Raw genomic sequence first — 23,849 nt, 5'->3', positions numbered from 1 at the left:
GTCCATGATTGAATCAAAATAAAATAAAACAGTGTTTACTATATATGGATATTGCACTTTCTGATTTCTATTGGTCTTTTATTAAACATGTTTGAAATGCCTATAACCTTTCCAAAGCTGCTGCTCCTGCTGAGGAATGTTGCAACAGTTGTATTAAAATATTTTCTTCAGTTTTCTTGAAATTCAGTGGCAGCTCTTAAAAGCTGGTTTGAAGCCCTCTGCTTAGAGTGTGCACACTTTGGGATATAACACAAATTATAGATCCATTAGTTTACAATTAAAAGTTAGTTAGTGTCAGTTTGAATGGTTTGGGTTTCAACACATGTACTTTGACTGTACATTGAGCTTTTACAGCCTGTGTCCATGATCAATGTTTTTTTCCCGCTTACAACATAAAGGCATTTGTCTTTTGTTGCTGTGCTCACAAGGCTGTCATTGAAAATAGTTAGACATCGGAGCACATCAGCACTTGTCATTGTCACTTCTCCATCCTTGATCAATCAAAATAAAATAAGATTTGAATATCAATTTTGTCAACAACAATCATATCTGCACCCAGACTGGTGCCGGCACTGAAGCTAGGCTATACATCCAATGCTAATGTGAGCTATATTAAGAAAAGTGTTAACACTTGACTTTGTGATCAGCAAGCCCCTTTGTTTGAACTCTACTTTGGCTTCTTAGGCGACCAAAACTGAACTTCCTTTACCTTTGTCCTTTCAAAATAAAACACGTTCAAGAAAAAAAAAAAAAAATGGAAATAAAGTCATCTGTGTAAGGCAGTAAAAACAGCTAAATATAACTCTTGAGGCAAAAAAAAAAAAAAAAGTACTGCTAACAGTTATGAGGTAAGATGCTATGAGCTGGTGAATGTTTAATTAGCCCTTAGCTTGTTTGGATAAGAATTAGAGAGAGGGAGTAGATATATCTCCTATATGTTTGTGGTCAAAGCATCAGGCTCATCCTGGAACTACTGCAGGAATCTGGGTGTGGCACTGGGATACTCTGCATGAATATATACACACACACACACACACACACACACACACACACACTAACGTTTTTTATTTACACATCTTTTGGCAAATTAATAATACAAACATGACCTCCTTACATCATCCTCATGAGTATGGTGATAATCTCGTCTTTATACTGATTGGCTGTTTTATTGTAAAGCTGTTTGACTGGCTATGGGTCTGTGTTGAAGAGACTGACTGAAAAGCCAGTTTGAGGTAAAAGAGGAGGTAGAGGAAGGAGAAGGAGGGGATAAGGGAGGAGCCTTGCACCGTGTAGATTCCTACATAAAATGTTTGTGGGTGTGAGTGACTGAGTAAGTGAATTTGTGTGTGTGTGTGTGTGTGTGTGTGTGTGTTTGTGTGTGTGTGTGTGCACATGGTGTACGTACAAGAACCAAAACAGAGTAGCGTCCCGGTCAGCAGACCTGTAAAGAGAGAGAGAGAGAGCGAGAGAGAGAGAGGAGAAAAGTGACCAAAGAGAGACAGAAGGGACTCACACATCAAATACAGGAATATACGCAGACAAGGCATCAGTCCAGCTGAACAGGAAGGGTGCCAGACTTTTGAAGCTTCAACATTCACATCATTCATCATCTTCAATCTTCACAAGGAGGCCACAAAATGACTATGGACACCTTCAGGTCTATCCAAAATGAGATTACTTCTCTCAAAGGTATTTCATTATTCTTATTTAGTTTTTCCAGAATTAAGATGTGGGTTTTTGTAAAGAAGCAAAGGATTAGGCATGCTGTATTGTGTTATTGTGCGTCCTTTTAGGAAGACAGACAGGGAGGGGTGTCCCACACAGCCATTGTTTGGGAAGCAGCGGAAGCTCAGAATATCCCCTGGCTCAGACACTTTCAACTCAGCCTTCACAATAGTAGTTGAACTTAAAAAACAACATTGATCAGTGGGCTTGTCTTCTGTTTGTTTGCTTTGTGCTTTTGACACAGAAAAGAAGTGTGTCACTGTATTTGCCAGTGCAAACAGACTGATACTGACGGAGGGAAGCACGCTGGTATCTCAGTGACATCCTCTCAGACCTCACATTTGCAATGCAAACACATGCATGCAAAGTTGGAACATTTTGCCTCTAAAACTAAAATTAGCAGAGAAATAGTAGTCATCAAGTCACTCATCTGTAAATCTTTGTCACTGTGAGGGGTGAGATCAATGAGATTTTCAACCCTCATGAAAACCGGGCATGTACGGAATGTATTCACTTTTTTTCAGCACACATTCTTCTTTGTTTCAGTTGTTTCCATAGTTACACATACATGTAGGAAACATGTGACCTGTCAGGTTTTACCTCCCAGAACAAGTTAGGTGCATGTGTTGCTCCGGTTTCTGTCCTCTAACAGAAAACCCTCAAATTAGATCACTACTAGAAACCACAAAGGACTCTTTGTATCATTACACTCACATGTATGCTAAAGATGACCATAGAGAGTTTTAAGTTAGAGATAAGTTAGTGTGTTGGTTTATTTTCATAGTGAGTTAAAAGCCTTGAAACAGACAGTTGTATTTGTATCTTCATCATGCTGAGGTGCCAGGTCACTTCCCGATTACTGCCTATGTGCCCTTGAGCAAGGCACTGAACCCCTATGTGGCCCTATGTGTCTATATGTGAGAAACATGTCTTAATAACAGAGTGTAAAAACAGATTTTCCCCTCAAGGATTAATAAAGCATGTCAAATGAAAAAAATAAAATATATCTTTTTGTAAAACACTTAAGAGTGCATCAAAGTGCATTCAAGTCTGTACAGCACAGTCCTCAGACCAGAGCAAGAGTCCTATGAAGACATCAAACTACTTATTAACATTATTGGTGGCTGATGTAGTATTGCAATTTAGACAGTATGCAGGAGTTTGCTTCCAATATTTAGAAATTAAAAACAAATAAATGACTCAATGGTGGGTGCCTAGGACTTTTTTATGGTGTATTGAAACAGGTAACAATAATGTTTGATGTTAACTAGTATTGTATAATTTTTTAAGGAGGTATAAGACTCAAAGAAAAAGATGCACAAAAAATGTATACAGATCATTGTGATGCCACCACGCCCCGTCTCTTAGTGTTGGAGGTGGATATGATGGTGGTTGCTGTCAGGATGAAATAAAGGTGACGGTTTGGAGCTCATTGATTTCCTGCTTATAGATGAACACTGTGATGGCTTACCGCACAGCCCCATGTCTTAACGCTCACTGTCTTTGTTTTGAAGGTGCGCTGAGGCATAACTCTGATTCTGAATCGCAGACTTAATTCATTACCTGACTCGAGACAGATAGCGTTTTCCGGTGCAAACACCAGAGATGATGTAATGCATTAAGCTAGCGTTTCTCGGTCCCTCAGGTTCATCAGCATCCCAGAATAAATCATTATAATTGCAGCTTTGCAACTGTCTGACGCTTCGGTTCTCCGTATAGACACTGAGTGTGAGTCTTCACACACTCACACTAATAGGAAACTGTTTATTGGATCTCACCACTGTGCAAAAGTTGGACAAGGAGCTTGTGTGATTTATGACGAAAACCCAACCCCCCCCCCCCCCCCCCCCCCCCCACACACACACACACACACACACACACACACGCACACACACACACACACACACACACTTTTAGACCCTGATTCATCACATCTTTTATTTCTGCAGTGTCTAGATACTGAGAACACTGTGTGATACTGTTACAGAGCACAGGCCTATCCATGTGTAGCTTCACTGGTAATGCCTGATTCCAGGAAGCTGCCACATGTGTTGTGTGTGATTAATGTGATCTCTCCAGTGGTCGCTCTCTCTCCACCTCTGCCTCTCTGTGTCTACTCCTCAGATTGATTTCAGCCTCAGTTGCACTTCCTGTGAGAAGATCTGCAGCCTTTTATAATCCCTCCATGGTTTATACATGTCAGCGACAGCTACTGTGGTGCATTCTGCAAGTGAGCCTTTGCTAACTGTTAGCATCCGATGTACCCCATGTATGGTTTTACAGTTAGCTTTTGTAGCTGGGCGGGAAGAATGCAGCCATTGTGCAGCCATCTCTCTTCTCTCACACGAGGAGATGGGGTTAACTTTAATTCAGAAAGAGATCTGTCAAGAGTAGGTGGTGTATTGTATTGTGGTGTATTATTGTATCTCTTTCCACAAGTGGAAGTGTAGATACCGTGTAATATTCTATTATTGTATTTTTTTTTATTTAACTGATGTAAATATGTTTGATTTTTTAACTTCTATTTTTATTTTTAATAATTATATTCCTGTTTCCTGTTTTCTTGCTGCTGTAATGCAAAAATTTCCCCCATGGGGGATCAATAAAGTTTATCTTTATCTTTATTGAAGTCCATCATACAGTAAAAGTGACAATGTACCCCCCTTCGGAAATAATATCTACTCTTGAGGAACATCATATATAACTTGTATGATGCAAGTTAGTTTTGAGAAAAGGTAGTAAGTACTGTGATTTATTTATTTATTTTTATTTTTTACTTTTATTGATTATCAAGGTTTCCCCTTTGGTATTTAAAAAGCAAAAAAAATCCAACTTTAAGAAATAAAAGATATTAATGCTACACTTTTGTCATACATCATGTTTCATACAAAACAGGGGCATTGTATGTGCTTCTTGGTTTCAAATGATGTAAGAAACAAGCTTTAAAATAACTTTATATTAGCGAACAGAGAAAAGAAAGAAAACTATACAAACTAAATATTACCAATAGCAATAAAGAGTTCTATGTTGAGAAATAGTCATCATGATTAAAGCCTTGAAACAGTGTATTTACTGCCCACTATCCCTCTGAGGAGTGTGATGCAGTGAAGAACGAGACCTTCACAAGCCTCCAACCTCCTCTCCACTATTGTCTAAAGGAAATCACTTTTTATTATGCAGGAAATCTCCCAAGGATTGTAAATGTGTTTGCATTGCATTCCAGCTTGTTTGGAAAACTATTGAATGTTTAAGTCTGACTTCTGTTGGGAACGCTTAAAAACTACAGTATAAGCCAATGACATCTGTTCTGAGATGAAACGTTTATTTTACTATAATCCTGCATGGAAATCACAAGAATTTGAAGGCATGAACAAATATCCCACTGCCTTTCCTTTTAACTTTGTGAAAACATGGGCTGCTCTGTTGTCCCAATATTCAGTCAAACACACATATACAGTCAGTCAGGATGTTTTGTACAAACACTTTTACGAATTCGGAGGGAATTCCCTGACCTGGGCCACAGCCAAAGAATTCATACCATTGACCTGCCTGACAGACTGAATCCCCTTTTCCTACTTTTAGACCACTCTTGCGTAGATGCAGTTTCCTTCTGTCACATTTTACTGCCCCTCTGTTCCTGAGTGGAACAGTCAATGGCAAAGGTGGCATGTTGTCCTGTTTTGTCATGTCATATGTGAGGTATGGTATACAGGGATAGGCCAGGACTCTGCAGTGGAAGAAGGGAAAGTAAGCTCCCGTAGTGGGATGTTTTCCAGCCTTCCTCTTGTTTGTTTGCCTCAAGTTTGTAAGAGTTGGATATGTCGTCTTATTGTTAGATTGGCTATACTTCTGCTTCTTTGGATTTTACCCTTTCCGCCCCTCTGCCCCTTCAAAACCAAAAAGAAAAACATATGTATGATATTTGGTAGCACTCAATGTGTAGGATTTTCCCATAATCACAGTTTGTTGTGTCAGTATTTACAGGTCTTTGCGGGACAGTCGCTCTTTGAAGTGTCGCCCCACTCTGCCGTCATGGTGCATTCATGTGAACGGTGAGCTAGTGACAAACTGGCGGCTCACTTTATCACCAGTTTGCTGATTACAGAGAACACTGTAAGGATTCAGGGCCGTGTCAGGATTGTGTTAGCTATGGGGCATGAGGAGGCGCCACAGAGCGGGATAAAGATGAATGAATACTCATTTAACAACGGAGTGAGAGGCACTACGTACTCTGTGTGTTTACATTGCAATGTGACACTTCACTCCAGCATGACCAATGTGTGAGGCATTTATGTGACCACATGTTTGTCTTCTGCCCTTTGATTTTCTTACCCTTCAGGTATTTTCCATCTAGTCATCATCAGGAACTGATCCTGGTTTTAACCTCAGGAAACTCACATTTAGTAACATCTGTGTGTTAAATTCCCAAAGCATGGGATTATAAGTGAGTAAATTTAATTTTCATAGTTTTCTCTTTATCTATTTTATATGTTAGACTAATTGTTTATTCTATAACTGTAAGCAAATCTAATAGTCTACAAACATGCTAGCCTTAAATCTGTACTTTTGCAGTTCTTTGAGCTATATTTTCACATTAGCATGCTAAAAATGCTAACCATGATAAGGCTAACTGATTTATTCATTTCAGTTTGTTCCATTTTTGCAAAAGTTAAGTGAAAAGTTTTAACATACTGGCATGGAAACTAGTCACACACACATATACAGTTCAACATTTCTGTTGTTTGAATCATGCATGACACTAACACAGTTAAACATAACAGTGGGATTCTAAAGCTAGTTATAGAATATGCTTACTTTGATCAATTATTTGAATAGTTTGCATATGGATGGATTAGATGAGGCCACATCACCCATTTAACATGTGTGTCCAACAATCTGAGCAGCAACAAGGAAGCTTCTGATAAATCTAATTCCAATGTTCATGGTTTGCACTGCCAGAAGTATGACTTAAAAATGACTAATCAACTAGCAGGCTAGGCTTACTCTATGTATTGGATTGTTTTATTGTACTTGGATTCACAGTTACAAAAAAACTTAAACAAAAAATGCGGCTGATTTGAATGACTACTTAATATAGTCTTGTTTAGCAAAAGGATAACATGATGTATTTATGACCATATTGTGTTAATATAGTGAGGTTCAACAGCACAGTAAAAGTAAAAAGTACCATGATTCCCTTTGCACTCTTGATGGGTAGCAGGGCAAAGGTGGTATAGAAGTTTAGGTCGAGTTCTTGAGTAAATGCACGTTATTTTTGTCTTTGTTTTTGTCTTAATGAAGAATTGTTTGGGACACTGGAGACAAAGAAGAGGGTCTAAGCTACAACAAAGGTCAGAACTGAACTGATGATGTTGCAGCTTTGCGACTTGTGCTCTTATCAGTTGGCTCCAGTTCTGAACGAAAAAAAAAAAAAGTTCCTCTGTCCACAAACATTTAGTCTTTGAGCAGAGACAACCAGCTGCCAAAAAAGCCCAAAAAGGCAACAGCAATGTTTGACAGAAGCTGCATGTCAGAGGAATGGAATGAGGTTCATATTAAAGCTGGGAAGAGAGTAAGATAAGAAGTTAAGTGGACGGTTATGATTTGTATTGTTTGACAAAGAGTTACTGCTTTACGGCTGTGTGCTTAGAGGAATGATGGGAAGAAGGCCCTATGGGCTTGAAATATAAAGATTATAATACAGTGTTTGATTTTTCTCATGATTGGCTTGAAGCAAACAGCTTCCTGAACCATCTGTTGGTCCAGACAGGAAGTGAGTCATTGACCAATCCTCTGAGTTTATTTATTGAAAATCTTATCAAAAAAGGTTCAAGATCAACAAATGACTCAAACTACTGGTAATTACGTCCCATTTCTGAACACATATGACTCATATGTTGACACACTGCTTTCACTTATTATTCAAGCCTAAGACGCTGACTAGACTCTTCTCCTCTGTCGCCCCCCGGTGGTGGAACAAACTTCCAAACTCCATTCGATCTGCAGAGTCCCTTTGCACCTTTAAGAAAAAGCTAAAGACCCAGCTCTTTAATGAATACCTGCGACCTTATTGATGATGATGACGATGGTTTCGACATTATTGATGAAGATGATGGTAATGACGATGGTTTCGACATTACTGTCAGCACCTCAAAACTCAAAGCTGATCGTTTGCACTTCCTGACATTTTCCTCTTTTCTAGATCCTTGCTTGTGTTGTTCTTACTCTGATGTAAGTTGCTTTGGATAAAAGCATCACCCAAAATAGAGAATCGATTTGTGATTTTGTATTTGCAATGGTCTACCAATTCCTGAGGTAAAAAAAAGTTGTCTCAGAATGCTCTGCTGTGTTCTCTAACTTGTCTCTGACTAAGCTTTGAGATCTTTTTCACAGAAAACAACTTCTCCTGCAGCCAAAAAAAATGCTGATGAGGAAGGTTAGAATAAAGAAAAACTTTAGTAGTCATGTTCCATTGCTATTGTAGGAATATATAAAAAAAAAACACCCCTAAAATAACATTACAAGTAGATTTTTTTTGTATTTCATTCATAAAAAAGATTTGCCCTTTTAAAAATAAAAACTAACAAACTGTAACAGTCAAATGGAATCACATCTTGGTGCACACAAAGTGATCCGTTGGGGCACCAGGCGCCTAGTGGTTGGTGCATGCGCCCCATGTGCGGATGCATAGTCCTCCAGGCGGACGGCCTGGTTTCGGGTCGGGCCTGTGGCTCGTTTACCAAGTGTCATTCCCCACTCTCCCTCTCCTCAATTTCTCTCCTCAAAAAGCCCAGATATGTATAAGCTGCATTCATTAAAAAGGACTCAATCTTTTGAATTCAACAGTATTTAGATAAGAACACTGATGACAGAGGTTAAAACCATGAATAGAAAAGTAATTCATCTCTGCTAAGCTGAACTCCCAGAGCTGAACAGAAGGTCTTACCCGGTAGATATTTACAGGTCTTTAGTGGGAGGGAATAGACTCTGATTATCATCAGATTGTTGGCGTTGCTCGGCTTCAGTGTGGTCTCTGGTCTGTGTGGTCTATTTTAGGAGACGGGACAGGACAATGGATTGTGTAGCTCTTGTTATTGTTGTCCTGAAGAATAGCTCCTCCATCTTCTCCTCCTATTTTTCCTTGAAACCCACCACATGAAAATCCCATCAAATTCCTGAACTGTTTATTGAGTGTCAGGGTTTTTCTAGCATGTTACAGCTGTGGTACAACAACACGGTGTCCTCCATTCTCCTTCATCTACATTCTTTCTTTTTTCAATGTATTACAAACCTACACATTGTAATTCTTTCCTGGTAACCTGGTGTGTCAGCACAGTTTGCCACAGGCTCCCTTCACATCTGGTTTCACACCCTTGTCCACAAACACATGATCAATTTAAACACAATTCAGGACATTCCTGTGTCATAGTGATCCCGGCATCCCTGCAAGGAAATGCATCATGGGAAGTTTCCCCCTCTCTGTTCGGGGTCTATTTTTGGTGAGAGTGGCACCCTGGGGAAAGACCTGACAGTATTAAGCTGATCCACAGCCCAACAGCTGTGATTTCACTTAGTGTCTCCCTCATGGTGAACATGAAGCTACTGTAAGAGAAAGGAACAGTCTCGCCTGAACTCTTCACTTCCTCGTATTGTCTGTTTCAGCTCCAGAGGTGAAAGCACAATATTGAAATATTAAAAGGGCTCATGATTTTCAAATATTCAGAGATCATTCATTTATATTTTAAGAAAAAGGTTTAATACGACTTAAATCTAATCATAAAAATATATATTTTTTACCAGTATTTTTACCGGCACCTGGTTTTAATGTGGTTCTACCACCAGGGTGGCTGTCGCGCATCTGAAAGCTATTTGCTAACCGCTATTGGAGGATGAAGAAAGCATTACTTTCAGGATATAATAATAATAATAACATAATTTATATAGCACTTATCTAAACAAGGTTACAAAGTGCTTTACAGAATGAATATAATAAAACCAAATAAAACATACATTAAAAGTGCTTCACAAAATACACAGAATAAAACATTGGTAAGTTATACAAATTGATGAAATTAGTTAAAGCAGGACATTAATTACTAATCAATCGTTAAATCGGCCTTCCTATAAAAATGTTGTTTTGAGCAAGGATTTAAAAATAGGAACAGAGTTTGCCAGCCTAATTTTTACGGGTAGGGACTTCCTGAGTTTAGGGGCTCTGATGGCAAATGCCCAGTTGCCCTTGGTAACCAGCCTTGATCTAGGAATGACTAATAAAGGTGCTTTTGATGATCTAAGATTTCAGCTTGTAAAGATGATGAGAAACAAACTAAACACCTTCAACTTAAGAAAGGCCCTATTGACTCATAAGCTGTATATGACTGAAGATGATGTAAACTGTGATTGTTTCTTAAGTTAGAAGTACAGCATCCGTGATGCTAATTATGGAAGCCCATTATTGGCAGATGTCAGATATTGGTGTAGATGTCAGGCGCTTCAATTTCCAAACAAAGAAAATAAAATGGAACAATCAACACTGTATAAAATAATGTTAAAGTACATAAAACATGATGGCTTGTGTACTGTTGAGTCATCTCATGTAACAGTGCTCTGCCCTAACTAACTTTGAGCTTTCAGAGGACAGATATCCACAGATCAGACTCAGAGAAGACTTCATCTTTTTACAAGTAAACCTTTAGGTCCACTTGTGTTGCCTTGTCCTTCTTAGCACTCTTAATATATCACGTCGGGTTAATGTTTGTGGTTAATTGTTAATCATTAACCCTTTAGACAGAGCACACCCAGTTAAACAACCGCTTGACGGGACAGCTTTTATATCACATACATTTCTGCTGTTCACACTTCATGCAGGATATCATTCATTGTCCAAGCTTAGGCTTTAGTCCGGTCTACTTGCATCATCTTCAAAATGTATTCTATGCCTGATCATTTTAGCAGACCTAGTTAGACGGCCTGATTGCATACATACACTATGTATAACTTTGACCCTCTTTAACCTCACACACACCCTCTCTTTACAGTGTGTTACACAATGCTGCTCTCCGTCTGGCTTCAGACATGTTGGCACAAAGCCATGTCACTGAGACGACAGTGTGTGGCTCCGATCCAGTCCATCCAAACACTGCAATTTCATTCAGAAGACTTCTCTGTCTCTGTCTCATGGTCACACAGTTTTTTTTTCTTTTGAGAAGAAAAGAGGCTTTTGACACGCTATCTCAGGGCATAAGGAGAACACGTCCTTTGTCCCACAAAGAGCTGCATGGAAATCGTACATTTAGCCTCATGAATACCCTAATGTGACTGTAATTATTGAATTCAGCATCTCGTCTGTCATTCCAGCGGGAACTCCGAGTGCTTGTGCCGGATTTAATTTTGATCCTTTTCACTCGTGTTCTTTGTTCCTTTTCAACTTAACACCCTTGTTTTCCTTTGTTTCTTCTCTGAAATCTTAGCTCTTTTTCAAACACTCCACAGTCATACGCGCACACACACACACACACACACACACACACACACACACACACACACACACACACAGACATGAGCAGAGGTATTATTATGGAGGGCGGCTCTGACCTGTGAAGGAGGAGGGGGAGACTCCCATTCTGTTGATCTACACAGCGTGACGTGTTTGAAAGCGAGAGCGAAGAAGAGAGCACTGATAGTGAGAGAAAGTCAAAGATCCGGCGTGGCACACTGGGATCAAAAAAGAAGAGAGGGAGCTAGCTGTGAAGGAAAGCTGTCAGGATAAAGTCGCAGCAGCAACTCTTTTAAGTTCCATGAACTTCACTGAAAATGATCAGCATGGAGTCCTTCTGCTCGAGCAAAGGTAAGCCGTGCTCGTCGTTGTGTGAGTGAATAAAGGTGCAGCTGAAAGGACAGAAAGTAGACAGGTAATGCAGCCAGGAGGTAAAGTGATACAAGTGCAGAGCAGACATGGGAGAGAGTTTGTGGGCAGTGGGAGGGACTGCACATGGGGTCAGACTACAAAGCAGCACCAAACTCTTTACAGGTGTCTGTATGATCTCTGATTCCCTTTAGAAGAAGACCATAGGATGGTAAACTGTCGGCTGGAATTCTCTTCAGTGTCTGTTTGTTTTGACAAAGGTCATGCTGCAAATCAGTTAGCTGGAATCATTCACGGCAGCATTGAATTAGCAACTTTTTTTGCGTCAATGTGGTGGCGTTTTTAATTACTTTTTAACAGGTATTTCTATTATTGATGAATCCTAAAACAAATAGGTGAATTTGGTTAATTTGCTCTGAACATTATTTCTTTATTCTTAATTTAAACCCCCTAGAGAATTAACAATAATTCCCATTCGCATGTTATAAATATCATGACCTTAAAGCATGCACACTTGAATTCTAATAGATATTAAACAGCATGCTGCATTATGCATACTGTATAATTAATTATGAATGTATTGAGAATGTGAAAGGGAATATTTGGACAGTGGACACCCTTTCATTTCATTGATCATCATGCCGATGTCTGCGCTCTGTCAGATGGGGATTTAAATGGCTGCAAATGTAACTTCACTATTAGTTGAACGTGCATTAGAATCCAGTAGTTACAGTAGATCATCCAGCAGCTGTGAACTGTAGCTGAGTTTAGCCTAAGGGGACTTGTATAAGGTTCCCACTGTTCTGTTTAGCGTTACACTGACAGAATGAATAATGGAGTAATGTATTAGAAAAAGTTTCAGAATAATTGCTGGTTCAGGCTTCTCAGATACGAGGATTTAATTGGTTTTCTCTTTTAATCACAAATTGTGGAATCTCGTGAAGTTTTTAGACTGTGGCTTTGATGAAGCAACCATGCACACTTGACAACTTTGTATTGGACTCTTTTTCTCTTGAATTCCTTAGATGCAGGGAAATAACAATTTCCAAGTGGAACAGTGTTGGACCTATACAGTATATGTATGTATGTCTTTGGTAATACCTGTGAGGCTAAACCTTTTGGCATTTGAACCGCAATAGTAATTCTCCACCGTGCCTGAAGAACTTTTTTTCCCCCTCGTTTGTCACTGGATTAGTGTGTCGTCCATATTTTGTATCTATTTGCTTTTTCCTGTCGGTGCTTGCAGAGAACACAGCACACTTTAAAGCTTGTAATGATTGTGTTTACCAAAGTATGGAAGACCACAGGTTTGTCCTCACGCCAGTCCTCCAAACATATGATTTTCACAAAGCTGTCAGAGGTTTGTTTGTTTTGCACTTCTCTAGAGGAGGTGACACTCGCAGGAACAAAGGTTTAATAGGAAAACAGTCACACTGACATTCAAGTGGATTTTATTCATTGATTTAGCATCAGAAGGACTGTAACTCAACGTCCTCTGTTGTCACTTTAAGGCCCATTTAAAAGTAGCTGAAAAGCCTTTTTCTCCTAATTAAATGTATGAATGTTCCTACAGAGATTCTGAACCTCTAGCCAACTGATGACATTTTAGTTTTTTTTTTTACCTACTATCAAAGCAAGATGACATGCAACACTGCAGCTCCCAGAGACATTACTATCACTAACTGGGCTCTTCCAGCACCTGATGAAGAGCTCGAAACATTGTGTGTTTTTGAAATGCATTAAGTGATTAAACAACCAGGGATATTTTTGGGAGCCACAGTGTTGGGAGTCTTTTTTCCTTCAAGTACTGTTTTAAGCGCCTGACCAATATGTTTGTAACTCAGTCGTGAACAGATGCTGACTGTGGCCTTACAGCCCTGCAGAGATTTACAGTCTGATCTTCACTCGTGGCTCCCTAATTTCCCAGTTCATGTCCCTGTTTCAGCAGCCTGAGCAGTATATTACCCTCTGTGTGCTCTGCTGAGTGTGATGCTGCCATGTGGCTCACTCTCCAGAGAGCTCACAGAGGAGAGATTTTTCTCGCACTCAGAAGCCCTTAGCTGTCACACTCACTGGGATTACCCAGGGAAATTTTCCCATAGAGCTTCCATTAGGGCCACAGCGCAATTCAAAGACCCCCCACAGAGCGAGAAGAAGTGGAGCACTGTGTGTTTCTGTCTTGAGAGTTTGGCCGGTGGATGTTTGTCTGTCTGGCAGTAACCAGTGTTCCCAATCCCAACACTGCAGCAGAACAGAGAGGAAAAGCCAAGGGCACATTTCTGAGGCTGTATTCACTGAGGGAGTGTGGGTAAGGTTGTTCAGGGACAGGGTAAGTCTGCGGTCCTCTAGTGGGCAACAACGGAGACGCAGCGGTTCCTCAAGTATTAAATCTCACTCAATGTCAGATACATTTCATTATTGTGTCTGACTATATCATCGCAAGCACTTCAAGTTCAATCTGCTACTGACACTCTGACACTCTGATCATTTACAAAGGTTGTTTCACTCATCATAGATTGTATTATTTATTCTGTAAAATAATGTTTAAAGCCTCAGATCATCGTTCTGTAGATCATCAGACAGATGAAGTCACAGGGTTATTTTTCCTGATGCTGTACTAAGGGTTGTCTTTATTATGCTGGAAACTTCAAACAGATATTTCTCTAAGTCCTACATTTGGACATATGAATTTAAGGAAGTTAAATAACTTTCAAGAGATGGTCATTAAACAGACTGCTGAGTTGCATCATGGGAAGTGTATCCTTTCATTTTGAAGACTGACTCTTTGGACTGAGAGTTATTGGACATTCTGTCTTCAGCCTTTATGAATAACAATAAAAAAGGATAGAGGCATTTTGTTTTGAAGTAAAACATTCCTTTACTGGTCTATTGTTTTTCTTATGAATGGAATTTCTCCGGAGCTGTGAGGGAATATCTTCACATGGTGCATTACCACCATCTCAAAGGAGGGTCAAATTTCCAGGTCACTGTGACCCGAATGTCTTTCCTGTATTTTACATTATTGAATTACATATATAAGGGTGTTATTTCATCTGGTTAATTTTTATTTTTCATCTGTCCAAGATAAAAATATTGGAGTGCCATCTGAGAGACATTTGTGGAAAACATCTTCTCCTTCTACCCTCTTGTTCAATGCTGCTCTCATGGTGAGGCTTTGCAGAGACTCACATGCATTTCAGAGTGAGACACACAAAACATTTTGAAAAAGTGTGATGTAAATTATTATGTTGCAAGCTGGCTTTTGCCAATTTATTAATTTTTTTACCCTGAACAATACACCATCAGACTGCCTCCATTGAACGATGTAACGCGATCTACCAACAGAAGAACAGTGCAGGGGATTTTGGCAATAAAAGTTTGGGCTCTACCCACACACTTAGCTGTGTTGCTCTTTCTGCGAATGCATGACTAAAGGTAAAGGTGACTAATCAGGCTTTCCAATGATATACAACATCACCAATTAGTATCATTAAAGGGGAGAAGTAATTAACTGAAATAATGTTTTCAAACTTTTTTGAGGAGTTTATATTGAAAGAGTACGGTCTAGAGCTGCTCTTATTTTGAAGTGGAGACAACATTTTTTATGAATATTGGAACTGTATACAATAAATTGAAATTCATTTTACAGTGTTGTAAAATAAGAAACAACCAAAATGTTTCAATTATTCAAGATTGGATAGAATGTTGCTAGTCTACCCTGTGGGCTGATTTGGTGAGAGTATAAGACTTTGAATTTGTGCAGGAATTCTCTCAGTTCTAGTTGACATAAGTAAAATATAAGAATCATTTTAATAAATGATACAGCCATTTCCCCTTTAAGAACCAGAGAATGCTGCGATGCAATGACAGACATGACCGTCAATAAATCATGCTTCCCAGCCCCATCATGTTGTCCTTGATTCACACATTGTAATCCTTCACATTCCAGCAGCAGACTGTCCATCCAGGAAATGTGACCATGATGTTCCAGAGGAGAGTCTGACTGCTCCTCTCTGTCACATCCTGTTCAGACATTAATTTGACAACTTCACAGGCTGAAAACATGGACGTGGTGTTATTGTAGCAGCAGCTGTTGTCCCCACGTCAGTTTTCATTTGAGTGAGTATCGACATAAGCAAACTTGTTAACTTCTACATCAAGTGGCTGTCAAGTAGTTTCTGCATTTAGTCCGTGGATGAAGGTTTAGGTTTCTAATCACAAGTTTCATCTCATTACAAAACAACATGAGAAAATCTGATTGTATAATATCAGATTTTTAATAATAACAATTGTTTTTTCTTTTTAGTTGTTTTCTTCAGATTTTGGGAAAACCAGCGCTGTTCTCCAGAGACAACTAAATTAATAAATTGAGATCTTGAGAAAACCACCAAAAATAAATCATATCAGTGGAAAACAGAGTTTAAATTGCCTGGATGAATGTCTGCTTAGTGCTATAATGATTCTGTCCTTGAAGATCCTTCTGACATGCTGTTTTACTTTAAAAAACAATCTTTGGCTCATTCATCTATAAGGTATATGACAATGAGGTTCAGCTCTAAATTGGACCAATGGGGCTGCGGCTCAGTCTGTAGGGACTTGGGTTGGGTACTGGAGGGTTGCCAGTTCAAGTCCTGGTGTGGACCAAATCTGAAAACGGGTCTGGTAGCTGGAGAGGCGACAGTTCACCTCCTGAGCATTGCCAAGTTGCCCCTAACAACGCACCATACCCCCCCCCCCCCCCCCCCCCAACATCCATCCATCAATGCATGTCAATAGGATTGTGTTTGTGCATGTGTGTGTATTTCAGCCTGTGTGTGTGTGTGTGTGTGTGTGTGTGTGTGTAGCATGTCAGTGTAAAATTTCCCCTCACAGGATTAATAAAGTGTACTGATCAATGATGGTTTTTATTTATCTTTTATTGGACTTGTTTCTTTTATCATTAGTCTTATAGTATGAGGCAATTAAACTGTAAGGCGGTTGGAGTCACGAGAAGGAGACAAAAGCATTTGGGAAAAATAATGTAAACTGATGAAACCTCTAAAGTGGCCTACTAAAATGTTATTATCCTCTCCTTTAACTTAGTGGACATGCACATAAAACATGACATCATTTTTCACCATAAACACCTAGAGACTGACAGCTGTTGAAAACTGCACCAAAAGTTAGACAGGTCCTTTTTTTAGAACAGGATATTTCCTGGAGTGTCATACATGGGGGGGGGGTTAACACAGTGTCGGCTTCACATGAGAAACACCATCAGGGCTTGTTGGTAGCTAGTATTCATATGTTACTGAAACAGGAAACTGTACCGGTGAATATGTGTGAGGTATGACCCACACAGTAGCCGGCGATGTGGGTGGTAAGTGTTGGAGGCAGAGTTCAAATGACCCGGGGGCGGGGGGGGGGGGGGGGGGGGGGTTAAAAGACAGCTGTAAAAAAAGTGACCGCTCATCTGAAATACTCACTTTTACTTTTGAGGACGTCTGGGACATATTCAAGTTTACAGCCTGTTCTTCCAGAGATTTAACATCAGTGCATCTTGCATTTCTTGTTATTTTTGTAGCTGAGTTAAAAAGGGGATCATGTTGATGCAACAATAAAGCTAAGCAAACATTAGCATCCTCCAGACTTTAGATAACAGATCATGTTGTTTTATTCAGGACTAGAGCTGCCTTTTCTGACTAAACTATGACACTGCAACAAGTTATTGTGTCAGTTTGACCTTAAAGAATGTCATCAATTACACAAGATTTGGTTTTAGGGAATTGGAACTTTAAGATTGTAAAGCAACTCTCAGCAATTTCCTTTTCAAGCTTAGCATCACAAACCTGCCTCATTTCTCTTTGCCCAGTAGATGGTGACATTAACCAGTTTACTTCAGCTGGCCTCCTGGAGGTGTTTTTTTCAACTTCATATCCAGTGATTTCTCCGGCTTAATCCTCTGCACAACAACTTTAACAAGATCTATATCTCCTCGTTCTTCTCTTTAGAAGAAATCCCTTAAATGGGATCAACTGGACCTGGAGGTTTGAGCGTGATAATGGATCTAAGAGCTTGATTCTTTGTTAGGCAGCTAAATGTCGGTCAGAGGACATTCCTGCTGTGCTCTCCGAATGCAACACACTTGGAAGACCCATTTGGATTGAATACGTTAGGCAATGTGTTTATATACTACAGCTGTGACTCTACTAATGCTCTCTTGTCTTTCTCTTTGTTTGTGTTTTTCAGGTGAGTGCCCCCTTCTTCCGCTCTTTCATTGTGGTCAGAGGATGATCTGGGACGCCTAAACCAATAAGTACTGATTCAAAGTTTTAATGAAAATGACTGATTTAGAAGATGCTTGTTATGTTTGTCCCTTGGCTGACTTTAGCACGGCCTGCTGCGTGAATAAAAGCTTAAAGGGTTGAGAATAGATGGGCACATTTCAATAATGCCCATCTTACAGACACTTCAGAGCAAGTTTTATGCTGTCTGGAAAGAGTCATGAGTTGGAACGGTTGGGTCAAGACCTGCACCTTACAGACCGTCAGTCTCCTCTGAAGTGCATCTGGAATGTTTGACAATCCGTGTGATGAGCCAGACGAGGGGCAGGTAACATGTGGGTGTTGTGTGGCCCCCACTGTAATGGAGCAGGTCACTTCACTGCTGAGCTTTAAGTGTAGTTACAAATCAAGGTGTGTTGTGGGGAGGATAACCAGTGGTTTGGTAAAAAGTATTGGGGCATTATCTTGTATTCCTGCAGAGAGTGAAAACGCTTGATGACAGGAGAAACACCATCATATGTTGCTCAGATGAATGTGTGGGTGTGTGTTTAAAGGGGTTGGGCGGGGGGCAAACAGTGCTTGTTCAGTAACTCTAGACATTACTCATAAAACAAAAATGCCAAGAACGTGTGTGTTTGTGTGTTTGTGTGTGTGTGTGTTCGGTCTCTTTCAGCATAGTAGAACTGTCTGACTGGAGGTGTTGGGGGTGTAAGACATGTGATATCTTTTGCGTGAGCTCCAGTTTACACTGGTTCACATTTCATCACCCGAGGGTGGGTAATCACTCTTGCAGGGTTGTGGTCACACCTCGCATGGGTGCTCTGGCAGATTGCACAAAAGCGAGGCAGATCATTGTGAAGACGATCCAACTGGTTTGCATTTCCTTTCAAAGGGAGGTACCGCGATAGACCCAATGTGATACTGCATAGAAAACCATTCTACAGTAGATGTGCTTTGGAGACGAGCATTCACAGATGAGCTTCAGTTTTACCACAAGAGTGTACTGTTCGCCCAATTTTCTGCTTTTACAACTGTATGGTCATGAAGGCAACACCAACTGGCACTATTCTTTCTGCATCCACTGGGGGATTCATCACAGTTAACTCGTCAAAATCGCACAGCGTGGTTTTGTTTCTCAGACTGCAGCATGAGCAGAGGTGGCAATTAAACAAGTCATTTTGTAGGGTTGCCAGGGGAGTAACCTGAGAGTCTGTGCACTGCAGTAAGTCTGCTGTTTTTGTCCCCACAGGGGCCACACGCCCTCAAGGACAAACTCTTAACACGCTCTAATTCTAAGCTCTCTCTGGGTCTTCATAGTGCTTTAAGGCTGCTTTCTTTGCCAGGAGTGAAAAATAACTCCACTGTATTGTTCCGTACTGGAACAGCTCCTCTCTGGCTCGTTTTACTACAGTTGGAGAAAGGAAGCTGCCCATTGTTTGGCCTGTTAATCTATCGTTCATGCAGGAGCTACAGTTGTAGGTGGAAAACAGGATGCAGAGCCAATCCAGCCATGCAGATAAGAACAAGGGAAAAGGGAAAAGGAAAAAGACATGCCATCTGCTGCAGCAGTGAGGACACTCCAATTGCGGGTGGGGTCGTGACATTGACATGAATAGCCTGTATTAATTTAGATTAGCCCAACAGTATAAATTAATAACAAAGTGCATCAAAGGGAAAGTCAGTGCTGGCTTTATGTTGGTGTTTATTGTTGCTTCCAGTGTGTTGTACTGAGCGTGCACTTTAACAGTTAACACCTGCTATTTTATTAATCCAGCAGCGGTGTAGCTGTGGGTGTGGTGTACTATTTCCCAGCTTCATGTCTTGGACTCTTTCCAGTCACACAGACAACTTTGTTTAAAAAAACAAATAACCCTATTGGTATAATTAGAAGGTAATATAAAGGGCCTAATGCAAATCATTCAAATCCTGCTCCACCCATTAGTTAAAGCTGTCTACCTGCAACAGAAGAATTGCTTCACATCTTGCTGCATTAAGGTCACAAGCACAGACTCAGTATCATGCTATATGAGTTATTTTTTTGCGACATGGCTGCCAGGCTGTTTTTTGTCACATTGTTGCATGAACCAACACACATGGGCACATTTTGCAGTTTTTTTAACCCTCCTGTAATTATACACCACTGCAGAGGGGCTGTGATTCAGACAAACAGAGCATTCCTGATGTTCATGGGGTACACAACTGTAAGAAAGAGCAACAACTTGTGCATGGGAATGTGATGAAATGCTGTTTCTGTAAGCACAATGCTGGTTGGATTCATACATAACCTGTGTGTTATCCTCCTGTGGGCGGTCCTTCTTCCTCGCCCCTCAGCACTGAAATGACAGGATTTCGGGAAGTGCAGTGAAATCTTGCTTTTACATCAGCAGATAAAAAAACATGCCTCAGGGATGAGTCTGGAAACTTTCTAGCAAATAAAGTACCTTTTCTTGGGAAGAGACAGCACAAACTTAAAATGCCACATTGTCTCTTCTTGCAGGAGTTTTTTTATTTTTATTTTTCATGATGAGGTTACAAGAGCCCTCTGGTGGGTGGTTCAACACAGTGAAAGGCAGTTTATGAATGTTACTGAGGTAATAATGCTGGTGAGTCATGGCTGTCTGTAACTGTAGCTCTAAAGCTGTGGGAGAAAAGACCGTTTTCTTTTTCTTTTTTTTTCTCCAGCCAAAAACACAAAGTTCTGCAAGTCTTTCTTTTGTGAAAAGAGGAGCTCTTTAAGACTTTTTTCCCCCCTCTACGCTCAGAGGAAAGAAAGAATGCAACTGATTCATTCACTCCAGATGGAGGGGTTTTATGGGAGTGTGGATTATAAATCATCTTTCTGTGTGTGTGTGTGTGTGTGTGTGTGTGTGTGTGTGTGTGTGTGTGTGTGTGTGTGTGTGTGTGTGTGTGTGTGTGTGTGTGTGTGTGTGTGTGTGTGTGTGTGTGTGTGAGAGAGAGAGAGAGCAGGCACCTATATTACTTTGGTCTCTGTTTATTCGAGGCTGATTGTCGGGATGCCTCAGTAAAAATAAAGCCTCTTCAGGTTACAATGCAAATGGGCACATGGTGGCAGCCATTCAGGGAAGTCAGAGTCTGGATCCTGTGTCAGGTTTTGTTGTGTGATAGGCGGTTGCCCCTGGCAGCAGCACAAGCAGTAGGCCCACGTTCCTCAACCGTGGAAGGCACATGGTATTTGACTAACCTGTGGGTTGCGTTGCTACAGCAACAAAAGCCCGGCAGACCACGCCCATGAGTGCTCTGCAGACGCTGACTCATTGTGCAAATATTCAAATTGTATTTAATCTTTTATTTTGAAAACTGGACTTTGTTTCATCATAAGGGACACGTTTTGTGTCCAACAAAATAATTAATCGGTTGCTGCTTTTTTTTTCATTCACCACAGTTGAAAGAATGAAGAAATGTTTTTGCCACTGGCTGGATTAGTCTCCGCCTCTGTGTGGCACTAACAGGCTGATCCCTGTTGGCACTGCCAGACCTGGTGCTCTGTACAGCCATTTTATACCCTCCTCACCAACCACACCGGAGCTCCATTTTGTGAGGGTCAGCTTAAGCATGATGTACACTTGTACTGACAGAGAGTAGCTTCTCAATTGCTTAAGTTTGTCCTCATAAAAAAGTATCTACATGGGTTAATAAACAATTGGTTTGAAGACTCCAAAGCTGAGTGTGACTTTGTCTCATAACTTTTAAACTTTAACTTCAAAGTTGATTTTTGTTTCTGTTTTCTGATCAGGGTTTTTATTTCTGAGTCTTATTGGGCAGACGGTAACTCAACGAGACAACACAGTGATAAAATGGTGTTTGTGGTTTTGATTTTGTAGATAGGAGAATTAACTTATCAGCTTCATCTGAATTGCCTGGTTGTATTTGTGCACAGAAAGAGGACTTTAGACTCTCTCCCCCTATCTTCGACTTTGGAAAAAACACTTAACAATGTCACTACATGGGCAATATGAACAACACACAAACTGTTACCATGAAAATCCTTGCTGGATTATCTTGTCTTTTCTGTCAGGGCTTTGAGTAAAGGATCAAGGAAGGGGCCACAGTGTGTTTCTTTGACACAGTCCATCAAAAGTTATTGAAAGGAGGATTCTATTTTGACAGTTTGAGAGCCCCACAGATTTGTCTGAACAAAGTGCTGCCTGTTCAGCTCAGTCTTAACTTTTATCACTTTGTCGGACCCTTCGGGGGTGAACTGGAAACAAGCCAGAAATGATAAGAATTCAACTGTATTTTCTGCTACAAGTCACCTCATCAGTCTTGAAATATGCTTCTCCTTAGATGCTCTTCAAAACAAAACTTGCCTTCCAGAGCTTCGTGGTGGAACTGTTTCTTTTTTTTGCATTCTTGGTTCCAGTTCGACATTAACTTGACTTTTTATCGACTTACAAAAAGTTAATTGCTTCCCATAAACCAGGCAATAAGCATTCAAGAGAGACAACGCGAGAGCTGTTGTGGTTTTTGTTTTAGATGCCTTGGTGGTGCCTTTTGCAGAATGCCTCCCAGTTCTTTGTTTTATTACTTTCTCTATTTAGTTTCCTTGTACTCACTTGTTTTCTACCCCTTTGTCCGGCCTTCATCTTAATCTTTCGGGCTGTATTTTGCGAGGCTTCTCGAACAAGGCATCCAGTGTGTATCTCCCAGTGAGCTGTTGCTGGAATAAAAGCGTGGGTGCCTTCAGATGTATGGGACATGGGGCAGGGTATCCGGGGCAGCAGAGAGGATGTGTCCAGCCTGGCGAGGCCTTTAGATTTATGGTGTAGATGTTCCTCTGTGTTTATGGACCACAGATGAAAAGATTCCCTTGTTCTTTTTTGTCACAAACAACCCCCTCCTATTCTGAATGTACCCCTCCACTCCCATTCCTTCTCTCTTTTAGACCCATCTTGCATGCCATGTTGTTCCAGCCGGACTGCAAGTGGGTCTCACAAGGGTGAAAAGGAGCAGCGGTGTGGTTTTGACTGGGTGCTGAAATCAGACAGAAAGTGCTGTGTTTCTTTGGGAGTCACTGAGGCCTTTGTGCGACATGTCATATAGCTACATGGAAACAGGAGATCCACTTGGAGATCGGTTCTGGCTTAGCCCAAAGAAAGGTAAGTGACAGACCTAGAGCGATCACAATACAATACTCAAAAGTGTGCTGGATAAAATGGTTGTCATCATTGGTTGGATTGAATGTCAATGTCATGAAGGGGTGGGACCATACTTTGGTATCTGAATTCCTCAAAAGCAATCATGGATGTGTCTTAAACAACAATAGTAAAGCCTTTTCCTTGCTTTTCAATGTTGCAATACATCCTCTGCATGCTGAGTCTGATCCCTGGCTGCTGTTTAGCTGAGCTGGCAGACGGCTCTCTCATGAGAAAGAACAAGAGAGTCAAGGGCTGGTTCAAATTTTCTGTCCAGAACTCACTGCTGGAACTTGTTTACAACACAAAGCCGTTTTTGTAGTCACTGACTGTTTGCAGAATTTACCACCATAACTGATATCCATTGCTCCAGTTTGAATGCCATGAAACCCATTCTGCTGTGTTAACTGCAGATGGAGTATGAATTTTGACCCAACTGTGGGATAATTCATTTAAGATGTTAGCGGGGAGGAATGCTTGGCCTCCTTTGGATCAATTGTAGATACAATTGTGCACAATTTTGTGCTCCAAATGCGTGACTTAACTGTTCCTGCCTTCAGTCTGTCTGGTTTACTCCTGATTGTTGGGGTTTACTTTCAGTTCTGAGGGGCTCTAGGGGGGCGTTGTATGGTTGGACCTATACAGACCTCACCTCTAAACCTTGACAGCTTGTTGGAGAGAGAGAGTAAGAAAGTGTAAAAGAGACTTGGCAGTCGATTTGGGTGCTCCTGCTTATTTTTGGTCGGTAAGGAGGGCGAAGGGAGGCATAATCTGTGACTTCATTTCTTTCCACTCTGGAAAAGGAGAAGTCAGTGTGTTCTGTGACGCGTAGAGTTGAGAACA

The 23,849-nt window shown here is 40.6% G+C and overlaps 1 protein-coding gene and 1 long non-coding RNA gene across 2 annotated transcripts in view; one reads left to right on the top strand and one right to left on the bottom strand.

The window, feature by feature from the left end:
• Nucleotides 1-23,849, top strand: part of plecb (plectin b) — a 139,809-nt gene that overhangs the window by 40,902 nt on the left and 75,058 nt on the right. The window lies entirely within an intron of this gene.
• On the bottom strand, nt 806-11,678 carry LOC132984355 (uncharacterized). The gene is made up of 3 exons (XR_009674914.1): nt 11,320-11,678; nt 1,406-1,441; nt 806-1,005 (listed from the first exon to the last, which is right to left on the bottom strand). It is a non-coding gene; the product is annotated as an uncharacterized LOC132984355 (long non-coding RNA).

Source organism: Labrus mixtus, chromosome 11 (genome assembly GCF_963584025.1).
Source record: "Labrus mixtus chromosome 11, fLabMix1.1, whole genome shotgun sequence".
Lineage (NCBI taxonomy): Eukaryota > Metazoa > Chordata > Actinopteri > Labriformes > Labridae > Labrus > Labrus mixtus.
This window is presented reverse-complemented; position numbering and strand designations above follow the sequence as displayed.